The sequence below is a fragment of the Alligator mississippiensis genome, chromosome 9 (assembly GCF_030867095.1).
Source record: "Alligator mississippiensis isolate rAllMis1 chromosome 9, rAllMis1, whole genome shotgun sequence".
NCBI lineage: Eukaryota > Metazoa > Chordata > Crocodylia > Alligatoridae > Alligator > Alligator mississippiensis.
The window spans coordinates 43,349,990-43,362,744 of record NC_081832.1 but is presented as its reverse complement, the minus strand read 5'-3'; the positions used below and the strand labels follow the sequence as shown (position 1 = coordinate 43,362,744).

General features: G+C 46.9%; 1 protein-coding gene and 1 long non-coding RNA gene across 2 annotated transcripts in view; one reads left to right on the top strand and one right to left on the bottom strand.

Annotated features, from left to right (window-relative positions):
• The window catches only part of LOC109283074 (uncharacterized), an 80,106-nt gene that overhangs the window by 27,167 nt on the left and 40,184 nt on the right, over nt 1-12,755 (bottom strand). The gene's annotated exons all lie outside the window — the stretch shown is intronic.
• LOC109283075 (uncharacterized) lies at nt 7,043-11,912 on the top strand. Its single transcript, XR_002090102.2, has 3 exons — nt 7,043-7,298; nt 10,614-10,639; nt 11,276-11,912. It is a non-coding gene; the product is annotated as an uncharacterized LOC109283075 (long non-coding RNA).

The window sequence follows — 12,755 nt, the reverse complement described above, 5'->3', positions numbered from 1 at the left end:
CTGTTAGGTTTTCTTACCTTTTCCAGCTGAAACATTTTGTGAAATCTGTAAAGTTTCTGGGTTTTGTCCTCATTCTGGTTTGACTCCACTTATTCTGGACTATTTTTCTTTGTAGCTTTCTTTATGTTAGAATAATCTTAAGACGTATTTGCAATGAATCTTGCGTGCACGGCTAGGGAAGCATATTATTATTCCCCATAGATGCCTAAAAGTTTGGGGACCCAAAAAAGGCTATGCCAACATCTGAAGTGTAAATGACATGCTGTTGCTCCTTGTACATGCATAGGTGCCAGTCTAGGTGCCAACAGGACAGAATGCCTTGCATGTCTACATGTGGGCATCCAAGGGTCCAGACTGGGCCATGCATCTGACTCACAGGACTGGGTTCTACCAACCCACCTCCACACATAATAGTAGCTTGCACATAGAAGGCTGTATAGAGCCTGAAAACTCCTCATAGCCCCTCAAATGCACAAAGGCAGGTAAATACTGCCCACATAGGCATCTGAGTTCGTCAGGACCAGAAAAAACCATGTGGATGACTAGACCAAATTGGCATTGTTTGACCAAGTGAGGGTATATATCTCTGGACAACCAAACTATTCATGCCTTGCCCCGCCCCCCACCCCTCCACCCCCAACGCACTTTTAGGACAGACTTGTTCTGGCAGGCAGGAGGATCTCAATGGGTCCACAGCCCAGCCTCACTCTCAGACGTCCCTTAAAGGGGTTTGCATGCAGGCTGCTCACTGCTGACAAGGCCAACACCATCATGATGGGAGCTGAGCCAGCTCTGGGGAGGTTCAGGGACCATGCTGCACCTCCTTTATTTACTGCCCCAACTTTTCCCCTGGGGAGCTTCAGACCACAATCAAGTTTCTATCCCAGCATTTGGGGGAGCTAGCCAGGGAGCTGCTCTTTGAGCCCCCCCTCTATTGAGTTCACCTGTGGTCAACTGTAGTAGTGGGTCAGCTTTGTGGGGGCAATTCATGATCTGTGGAGTCCATCCAAAAGAAGTGAAGGGGCATGAGATGATGGATGAGATCATATCTCCTTGAGGAGAAGCAGGCTGTGACAGGGAGCTCTGCCTGGGAGGTTACCATTGGACATATGGCACCCTGCCTACCTCTAGCAGCCTTCACAGTCACCATGCCAGAGACCTAAGAGGGTTATGCTTCACGGGGGTTAAGTAGCCACAAGCAAGGGCCTGGCAGTGGCCTCCTACCTGTTTTCCTCAAGAACACAGGGACCAGCACATGGCGAACCCAGGGAAGGGTTGCAGAGCATTGCATAAGAAGACATGGCCTTGGGGGCACATGTCCTTCCCACCTGGCCCTGGAGCCCCACTTTTTCCCTCCCCCTCCTGCTCCTCCCTCAAAACTCCCACCCTGCTCCCTCACATGGAGCCCTTCCACCCCCTCAGGAATCCCTCCCAGCTTCCCACTCTTGCCTGGCTAGGTGTACCCTATTCCTGCTCCCTGCTTTTCCCTGTATCCCTCTAGATCTTGTGAGAAACAAGGACTCGATGCCTCTCTAGTCCCTAATCTAACCATTGCCTATACATCTCTGGTCCCTAAAGCAAGTCTCAATGTCTTAAATATAACTGTAGCTAATTTCCCTAGGGTCACCTCTCTGTCTGTTGCCTGGTTCAGCTGTGCTTACCTGGCCACTCCCCACAACTGGCCATGGCCATATATCTATTCCTTTTATTGGGCCCAGATGTAGCAAAGATGCAGAGATGCCAAACAGAATATACCTAGCCACATAAAACTTCTTTGTGGCTAGAAGCAGCTGATCATGGTGACATGCAGCTGATTTGTGTGGCTCTATTCACATCTGGCACTTTCACAGTTAAGTCCTCCCCAGACGGGAGGAAATATGCAGCAATAAAATATAAAGCACTGATTTAGCCATGTCAGTCACACATGCATGTGATTTAAATAGCCAAATCAGCTAAAAGAATGTTTTTTCCTTCTGTTGTTGCTACAAGTGCAATGTTTGGGGGTGAAATCCAAAGGTTCTGCAGTACTTTGGAATGACAGGTAGGCAGTAACTTCACACCACTGCTCAAATGCATAAAGTTCCTCCTCTGCAATGACTTTTGGGAGATTTTCACTGTATCTCAACATTAGAGCACTGCTCTCCATTTAGTTAGTCCTCTTACAAAACAATGCTGTAAAGTATGCACAAAGAATTATGTAGAAAAGATGAAGATGTCTCCATCTTCCCAAGACCTGTAAGAGCCCATCTGGGACTTGAATCTAGCTTCTCTCACGCCATGGCTGAATTGAGTTTCTCTGTTGCTGCTATGTGGTCCTCTTCAAGATGAGGAGGTCCTCTTCAAGTCCAAGTTTGCTGATGACACTAAGATATGGGGTGAGGTGGACACACTTGAAGGGAGAGAGAGGCTGCAAATAGATTTAGATAGACTACAGAAGTGGGCAGATGAGAATAGGATGGGGTTCAGCTTAGGCAAATGCAGGGTACTGCACCTTGGGAGAAGGAATGCACAGCATACATACAGGCTGGGGAGTTCCTTCCTTGAAAGCACAGAGGTGGAAAGGGATCTTGGAGTCATTATTGACTCCAAGGTGAACATGAGCTGCCAATGCCAGACCGCAGTCAGCAAGGCCAGCCATACCTTGTCATGCATCCAAAGGTGCATCTCAAGCCGGTCCAGAGAGGTGATACTCCCCCTCTATGCGACACTGGTCAGGCCGCAGTTGGAGTACTGCATCCAGTACTGGGCACCACACTTCAAAAGAGATGTGGCCATCCTGGAGAGGGTTCAGAGTAGGGCCACCTGCTTGGTGAGAGGGTGGACCTGGTGGCTGCCTACAAACTCATCAGGGGAGATCAACAGCAAATAGGCAGAGCCCTTTTCTCCCTAGCACCACCTGAGGTGACAAGGAACAATGATAATAAGCTGATGGAGAATAGGTTTAGGTTAGAGATCAGAAGGCAATATTTTACAGTTAGGGTGGCCAAAATCTAGAACCAACTTCCCAGGGAAGTGGTCCTTGCCCCTACCTTGGGCAAATTCAAAAAGAGGTTAGATGATCACCTGTCTGGGGTCTTGTGAACCCAGCATTCATTCCTGCCCGTGGCAGGGGGTCAGGTTAGATGATCTGTTCAGGTCCCTCCTGACCCTAGCTATTATGAAACTATGATTTTGTAAAGGCAAAGCAAAGGGGTGTTGTTCCATGGGTATGATTTGTGCCATGACTTAAGGGAGCCTGAATTCAAAATATAAACAAAGCCCCATTTCAGTTGGAGGCTTAAGTTTATACAGCTGAGATAATTCCCCATCCATATTTTATAGAATCCTCTTAAGAGGGGGCAAAGTGAACACTAACAAGGAGCATGTTATCTCCCATGGTATGACTCCTGTAATGGGCCCAAGTTCAAATTCCAGACTAACTTTTGCAAAAATGGAAAAAAATATCCCCATTGCTTTACATTTAATAAATGATTCCACATACTGAAATTACAGTAACATCTCAAAGAAGGACAAAGTCTAAACAAGGAATTAGCTAAAAGGTTTAGAGCTAGGGTAATTTTCCTTCCATGACACATAGCCCTATGATGCCTCCTGTGGGAAGTATTTTATAAACAAGGAAGAAAATATTATCTCAAAATATCAGTGGCTCTTTCTCTTCATAGACAAAATTTTGCATATTAAGCATGAGAAATTTCCTCCAGAACACATTGCAACATAATTTTCAAACCACTGCCCAGACTCCCTACAGAAAAAAACAAAATCATACACTTACAACGGCAAAAAGACTGTCACCCAGAGGTGTCACATCTCAAGCGTTGAAACCCACCATATGGCTTCTCAAGCAAGCCAAGCTCTTGTTGGCATATATAACAGTGTCACCACCCATCCAAACCAGGCCCCCTCCCATGCTGCAAAAGCACTTCTGGAGTCAGCATAGGAGCACAGCAATTGACTGAATCCTCTCTTTTCCTACATTTGTTAGTGTGACAGGGTTTGTAAACCCCACTGTGGAGTACAGGAGTAGGACCTCAGTTAACACATAGGTAAATATCCCTTTAATCTCAACAGCTGACCACTCTCTGCTCTTTCTGAAACTATTAAGGTTGTCAGTCAGAGTGGGAGAATCAGCTGAGGATAGAAAGCTGAACAGCAGGAATAGTTCTCTCAGCAGAAATGGTTTTCAACTGGAGTTTACACTGAAGACCAGATGAAAGAGAGGTGTTTCATGCATAGATGGTAGAGAATTCAATCCTAAGAAGGAGAAAATGAAGAACGTAGATACCAGAGGGCAGTGGGTAAGAACTGACTCATGGAACTGTGTGTGCAAATGGTTGAATGAGGCCTGCTTTGTGCTCAGAACTCAGTGGAGCAAGCAGGCCTATCTCAACCCCCTTGGTATTAGACAGGATAAGGGAGCCCGAGCCAGACACAGATTCAGAATCAATGACACTATGAGATGTGGAGGGAGTTATTAAGTTAGTATCTGGAGAGCAGTTAAGCTTCAGCACAAGAACTAAAGGGTACAGTTACCCAAGCAAGGGGCTGTAGCTATGGTCCAACAAGCTAAGAAAGAGCAAGTCATGAAGGAAATTTGCAACCTCTCAAATCTCAAGCAAGTCTGACACAACTGGACATCCCTGTCTTATCAAAGGAGTTTGTAAATGTGGAATTAAGCTGCATTTTTTTCAAAAATATCAGGACGCCAATATTTTTCTCATATACTGAGCAAGCAAGGGCAGATTTAAAATAACATCTAATCCCAGGGCCAACCATCAACTCATAGCTTCACCTTTGTCTCAGAAGAAGATGCTGAAACTGAGATACAAACCCTTATGATTAAAATGTCTTTGTACCTTCACTGCCGCTGTTGGGGCTTTTCCAGGATCTCCCTATATCTGGCACTTAGAACAAGCACTCTGGCTTTTCTTCCTCATCGAAAGGCTTTTGTAGATCTCGCATATGTGAGGTATTAAAGGACAAATTGAAAGGTAACTTAATTTTCCCCCAAAATCCCAACATCATTAGAAACTGAAACTGATTCATCTCTCACCCAGCTGAATGCATATTAACAAAGGTCACAATGTCTGTCTTCTATATCACTGAAAGTTATTTAAGTATCATGCACCAAATATTAATGGAATCATTGGAAAACAGAGCAGGAAGAGACCTCAGGAGATCATCTAGTCCAGCCCCTTGGCCAAAGGCAGGATCATTTATTATTATTTTGAAGTTCTTAAGGTATCTTTATTTACACAATCAGTAGGAACAGGTTGCAGAACCCATAACCCACAAATCAAACCAGTGTCACTTACCTCCTCCCAGAAGTTAACTTATGTCCTTGTGTTTCTCTTGGAAAGAGAAGTGCTAGAGAAAGTTAAGCAGACTATGCAGTGGGTGCATCTACATATGAAATTAATTTGGCACAATAAATTCCAGTGCAGGTCACGCTGGAGTTTATTGCTCCTGAGTGCAGTGTCTTCATGTGCATCTGATACTGTAGCATGTTGAGCCAGGACAGCGTAGTCCCAGCAGGCAGGAGTTCGGGGGGTCAGCCTGCCAGCACAGAGTTGCTCTGCCCCAGCTCAACATGCTGTGGAGTGGCTGCCTGGGGTATTAGGGTGCTACAGTGTGGAAATAGCCAACAGGCAGCCCCACCCTGTAGCACCCTTTTGTCCCAGCCAGCCCCAGTCATCATCTACACCAGCATTTCCCAACCAGTGTGCCACAGCAGACTGGTGTGCCATTAGGCATGTCCAGGTGTGCTGCGGCATAGATGTTAGATTCATAGATGTTAGGGTCGGAAGGGACCTCAATAGATCATCGAGTCTGACCCCCTGCATAAGCAGGAAAGAGTGTTGGGTCTAGATGACCCCAGCTACATACTCATCTAACCTCCTCTTGAAGACCCCCAGGGTAGGGGAGAGCACCACCTCCCTTGGGAGCCCGTTCCAGACCTTGGCCACTCGAACTGTGAAGAAGTTCTTCCTAATGTCCAGTCTAAATCTGCTCTCTGCTAGCTTGTGGCCATTGTTTCTTCTAACCCCTGGGGGCGCCTTGGTGAATAAATCCTCACCAATTCCCTTCTGTGCCCCCGTGACGAACTTAAAGGCAGCCACAAGGTCGCCTCTCAACCTTCTCTTGCGGAGGCTGAAAAGGTCCAGTTTCTCTAGTCTCTCCTCATAGGGCTTGGTCTGCAGGCCCTTGACCATACGAGTTGCCCTTCTCTGGACCCTCTCCAGGTTATCCGCATCCCTCTTGAAGTGCGGCGCCCAGAATTGCACGCAGTACTCCAACTGCGGTCTGACCAGCGCCCTATAGAGGGGAAGTATCACCTCCCTGGACCTATTTGTCATGCATCTGCTGATGCACGATAAAGTGCCATTGGCTTTTCTGATGGCTTCATCACACTGCCGGCTCATGTTCATCTTGGAGTCCACTAGGACTCCAAGATCCCTTTCCACCTCTGTGCCACCCAGCAGGTCATTCCCTAGGCTGTAGGTGTGCTGGACATTTTTCCTCCCTAAGTGCAGCACTTTGCATTTCTCCTTGTTGAACTGCATCCTGTTGTTTTCTGCCCACTTGTCCAACCTATCCAGGTCTGCCTGCAGCTGTTCCCTGCCCTCCGGCGTGTCCACTTCTCCCCATAGCTTTGTGTCATCTGCAAACTTGGACAGAGTACATTTGACTCCCTCGTCCAAGTCACTGATGAAGACATTAAAGAGTATCGGTCCAAGGACCAAGCCCTGCGGGACCCCACTGCCCACACCCTTCCACCCCCGCCTGCTGCCGCTGCGAACATGGACAGACGGGGAGCATGGCTGCAGCCAGGCACGGGGTATGGCTTCAGCTCAAAATGCTGGCCGTGCGCTACCCCCCCCTCCCCCCCCCCGCATCCAGTATGCTGCGGTGCTTTTTTATTTAGGTAAGTGTGCCATGGGGCAAAAAAGGTTGGGAAACTGATCTACTCATGTGTTACAGCAGAGTAAATAATTCCATGTAACAGGAAACCCTAGCCCTGTTACTAGGAGGCAGAGTGGCCCCTTTAAGACTTGAGTCTTCAGAGCACAGCCTGCCAGCAGAGCAGGGTTTAAAGGCTAAGCCTTGCAGGCTGGTCAGCTGACTGGGGCTGTCACATGTCTGTGAGAGGGCCCAGGCCAGAACTATATAAGCCCTGGTCTGAGCTAGCCAGAGTCCAGGCTGAGACAGAGGGTAGACTCTGAAAGGCTCCAAGCAAAGTTGCAGCAGCCCTACAAGTGAGAGGAACTGGCAGTGGGGATTCAGAGATGTGGAGCCCATAGGTAAGAGAGCTAACTGCCTCCATTCACTTTTCTTTGTTATAGCCCAGGGACTTACTATTTATGTTGTAGTTTAGTTGTAGTTTAGTCTGGTGGTTTGTGGCGGAGACTGTAGGGGAGGTGGAGACCTCATTACCACCCACAGGGGAGCAGCTACAGGGGGCCAGGGAGCCTGGTGCCACAGGGGGCACAGCTATACAGGGCCAGGGGCCCAAAGCGGATTGATTGAAGCTAGTGTCTCAAAGCCAGGGCCAGCATAGTGGGTCTGAGCTGGAAGGCTTAACTACATAAAAGGGGCAGAAGCTGCATTAACTGAGACCCTCAACAAAATGTGCAGAAGATGCAGACACCACCTGTGAGGCATGGGGCATGATAAAGGAAGGTTGGAGTAGTGCAAATAGCCCTTAAGGCAGGAACTCATCACTTCCCGGTGTTTGAGAGCCAAGAATGGGCCTGACAAGCCCTGGGGCAGCTTCCCTTTTAAGAACTCAAAAGTAACAGCAAGTCATGGCAGGTGAGTAAAGGGGAGTCTGTTTCCAGAAACAAATTAAAATAAGAAAAAGGGACTCCGGGGTGCCTCCAGGCATTTTCAAATGCCCTGGTGATGGCACCTTGTTACACTCCACCATAGAATAGTACTTGTGTTGGGCAGCACTGTCCTATGGTGGAGCTAATTAGTTTACATGGGCCTAATATCACCGCTTATGTAGATGGTGACGCTTTACTGCGGAGCTAATTAGTCTATTCTGCAGTAAGCGTCTCATGTAGATGCACCCAGTTTGACCAGCCCCTTCTGTGCTGTCACTGCACTGGTGGGATTTAAAGCGTTGGTTGCTGCCTGACATATTTTTAGATTAAACAGCAAAAGTAGAAATTGAAAGTGTTTCTCCCAAAAAGAAATACTTCTCACTGCATGCATCTTCATGTGCAATTAAGGTGGAGCAATAAACTCTGGTGCAATTCATGCCAGAGTTAACTGCACCCAGGCACATCACTTTGAGCCAAAACCAAGCAGGCCCAGGCTGGCAGGGGACCTGGGGGGTCAGCCCCAGGCTCCAGATGACAGCATCAGGCGGTGGAGGGGCTGGCTGGGACACAAGGTTGCTAAAGTGCAGGGTTAGGCAGAAGGCAGCCCCTGCACTTCAGCACCCTTGTGCCCCAGCCAGCCCCCATCACGGTCTACATTTGTGTTTCAGTGCATGCAAGTACTCTGCTGTAAGATAGTACTGTCAGGGACAGTACCATCTTACAGTGGCGTTAATTAATTTATTGTGTCCTAATACCAACACATGTGTAGATGGTGATGCTCTACTGAGGAGCTAATTAGTCCATTTCTCAGTGAAGCACATGCATAAATGCCACCCAGTAAGGCACGATGCATTAGCTCTGGTGCTGGGATCAGGAAATACTATGACTATGAATGAAGACTTTTGATAGTGCCATTTGGTGGTCTGCACAAAACAGATATGGCATGCTGGATGCACGTGTTCAAGGTAAGAAGTGATGAACAAGACCACAGAAGACATGGACAGGGGTGGATCTAGAAGGGTTCCAGTGGGAACCCCAATCCTTTTGGATTGGAGCACACCAAGAGAGCCTCCAAAAACTTATTTTAAGTCCCTAAAGCAGGTGAACTCCCTCCCTCCCCCTTGGTGCTCAGAGACCCACCCCCTCCCCATCTCCCCCAGGCCAATCTGCCATTGCTGCTTTCCCTACTATCCCAGGCTTCCCTACTTCCCAGGGGAAGCTTCAGAACCACTTCAGTCCACATGAGCTGGGCTGCATGGAGACTGGATTCAAAGTGGGCTGGGGAGAGCAGCAACAGCACAATGGGAGAGTAGTTTCACCTCCCTCCCCAGTCCCCCTGGAGCAGTTGTAGGGAGGGGAAACCCCCTGCTCATCTCCACTGCCTCTCTCTGGTCCCTGTCCCCAGCTGAGCTCAACCCTTGCACAGCCCACCTTCCCCTGATATAGTGGGGATAGCCACAGCAGCATGTGAGGAAGGGTGGAAGAGGAGGGGAGGAGATGGACCTCCATGCAGAAAAGGGAAAGGAAATTTTCATTTGCTTTAGGGACTTAGAAAAGTCCTTGGAGGATTCCACAGTGTCAGTACTGGTGAGGAGGAGGATGCTGGGAGCATGGTGGTGCAGACATCCCTGCAATGTGGGGTGCTGCTCCCACACACCCTTTTAGGAAATTCTGGATCCACCCCTGGACTTGGGTACCTGATCATGCATTAATAAGAGTACCGTTGTGTGGACTGCCAGGTTTTTCCTGTCTAGTAAGGCTTGAGAGGCAGCTAAGTGCCTCATGATCATGAGGAAAAGACTTAAATCCATGTCTCTGAAGATACCCATTATTTACCCATAACCCACCCCATTTTTATATGCATAGAATAGCAAAAGGTAGGGAAGGATGGCACCTTGGGAACTGACTGGTTCAGAAGCATAAGCTTTTGTAGGAAACAATTTACTTATTTAGATGACTGCAGCCGTAAGTCATTGCCTATGAAAGGTCATGCCTCTCTGAACCATTTAGACTCAAAGATGCCACACCGACCTACCTTCTGCCTGACTTCAGACTAACACAGCTAACCATCTCTGTGCTTTTTGCATGGAATAAAATGAGCATCCCTGAAAGGGGTTTCAGATTCACAAGGAAGGACTACCTCTAATGTTTAACTTTACATTTACCCCTACAGAGCTTCCTCTGGGCATGCAACCAACTTATGCACTGTGCAGGGCTTCTTCAACCAAGGCTGATGTGGAAATATAGGATCCCAAACATAAAAATTAGAACAGTGGACTCTGACCTACCCAGGTCTACCTCTGCATCATCTGCACTGGATGGCCATGTTTCATAAGACAGCATTCTTTCTTCAGCTTTTCCTTGCCAGTTGCATTCTCATATTTATATCTCTGGACTTGTCAAGAATCATTTGGTAGGCTCTTCCCTGTTCTCCCTCTCTAAATAGGACTGCCGCTCAAATTATCAGCTTTCCTTTGGCTGTGCCCAAGTCCTTGTTATCAGCTAGTTTAGCCTACTAGTCCCATCCCGATAGTTGTTCTGCTCTCCTCCCCTCCCCAATTTTCTCCAATATATCTGATGTTAACTTATATTTGTTTGGTTTTTATCGTCTCTGGCTCATACTTTCTTTTAGATTTGGTATCTTAATTTAATCTTCAGATTTAATGCTCTGCCCCATGAAAGGGCTACTTTAATTATTATTTAATAGGAAACATAGATAACCAAGATGATTCATTCATGAGAATGTGAAAGGTTCTGCTGATATTCTGTCCATCCCTTCCATTTCTTCAGCTCCCCCCTCACAAGAAGACCAAAAGGTAAGTCCAAATCTCTCCTCAGAATGAGGGGCTGGGTCGCCTTGGAGTCACTGTGGTAGGACAGTGTCTGATCATTACAGCCTATCTGCTCCTCTAGGCACCCAGCTCCTCCTCCTCTGTTCATGTATTTTAATTCCTATTCTAAAAATAAATAATTACTTGGGAAAATCCTTTCAAGTTCACAGCAATAAAGTGGAGTTGGTAGTAAAATATTGTGACTGGGTCCTTTCCAAGGTTTGGAATAATAAGGCATAGCAGTGAGGTCCCCCCACAGCTCTAGAGCTGGAAAATGGTGGAAGGAAAACCTCCCCTGGGCTGCAATTCTGCAGTCCTGCACAGAAAGCAGGGTGTGTCCTTATTACATTCTCAGGGGTGCAGCTCATCTGCTTCAAGTCAGGTCCTTGATGGTAAGGGATTGCTCCTACCTACAGGCCCCTCACTCATTCTCAGGATAAGCATCAAGACTTCAAGCTAGAAAAGAAGGCATGCTAATGGATCAGGCAGGGAAAAAACACCGCACCTATCACTGAGGTACTGCTGGGACTGACTGCAGTAGGCTGCTGCCGAGTCACTCCCAGGGCTTACTTCAGGCAGCAATGCCACTCACATTTTAAGCACTGTGCCATTTTTTTCCAGGAACAGCAAGACTGGGAACTGATCATCTCTCTCCTAGATATTTCCTGAAGGTACACAGGAAACAGCCTTTCAGCCCCCAAAACAACTGTTCTCTCCATTGAGGAACTCAATGGCCCCTTCAGCCCCAGCAGAGAATCACTGAGACTGGAGCTCTTGAAATAATCAGCTAAGGATAGCAAATATAAGGTCACTCCTGCTCCAGCCATGACAGCCCCCCACAAGGCAAGTCAAACCCTTGTAGCAATGGTTCCTGTTCCAACTGGCTTCTCAGTCCAGCAGCAGCAAAAGAGCATCATTTTTCTTGATCCACGTGCTCTTTCCTACCACCAGTCATCTGCCTCACTCACCATACACTTGGATGTACCTTTATTCTGTCCTTGCCAGCAAAACTAACTCAACAGGTAAGAAAATCTGGAGGCTTATTTTGATATGAAGAATGCTAGTCTGCTGAGAATCAAACATGTTCTGTATGGGAGCATATTCACATAAACCAGGGATGTAGGTTGTAGCCATGTTGGTCTAAGGACATAGGCAGACAAGGTTCTTTGGGTAAATCTGATATCTTTTATTAGACCAATTAAATAGTTGGAAACAAAATTCTTAGCAAACTTTTGGGTTTAAAAACAGTTCGTCAGGCTGAGGAAGCATTTGCAGTTGGTGTGTGCTCTTCCAGAAAGATCCTATATTCCAGGAAGAGCGCACACCAACTGCAGATGCTTCCTCAGCCTGATGAAGAGTTCTTAAACCCAAAAACTTGCTAAGAAAAAAAATAACTGTTTAGTTGGTCTAATAAAATATATCAGATTTACCCAAAGAACCTTGTCTGCCTATTCACATAAAGAACAATCAGGAGGCATAGATGGAATAGGGCCAGGGGCAGATCCATGGGGGGGAGAGGGGTGTTTTATGGGATGATGCACTATACTATCTGCACCCCACTTCTCAAAATCCTAGATCCCCCGCAAGAGTAGGGCATTGCTTCTTTTTTAGCCTGAGGAGTGTTGAAAGGCCTGAAGTAGAAACAAGCGAAAGTGAAAGGAGGATCTAAGCATAAACCAATGGAATAAGGGTTAGGGACACTTTGAAACAATCCCCTGAAATACTGATTTTGTTCTGGGAAAGATAATCATGTTACAAAGCTGCTGCCAAAATATTTTGTACCCCACAGACACTGCAGGAGGTTATTTTGGTCAGATCTGACTCGTGAATTATGACGTCTTGCAAGGCTCTGTTTTTCTCTCATCCTGGAATTGTGGGGGAGAGAAATGATAAATAAATAACTAAATAATGTATGCATGGTATTAATGTTTCTGATCTCCTCCACATTGTCATAACTCCATTCTAAGCTATACGTAGTGCCCTGTGAAATCATGTATTTCTATATGGCTGCATTAGCTGATCCATGTATATGCATCTCTATGAACTACAATGATGATTTTCAGCTGTTGTTAAACTGCCAAAGCTGTACTGAACTATGTTC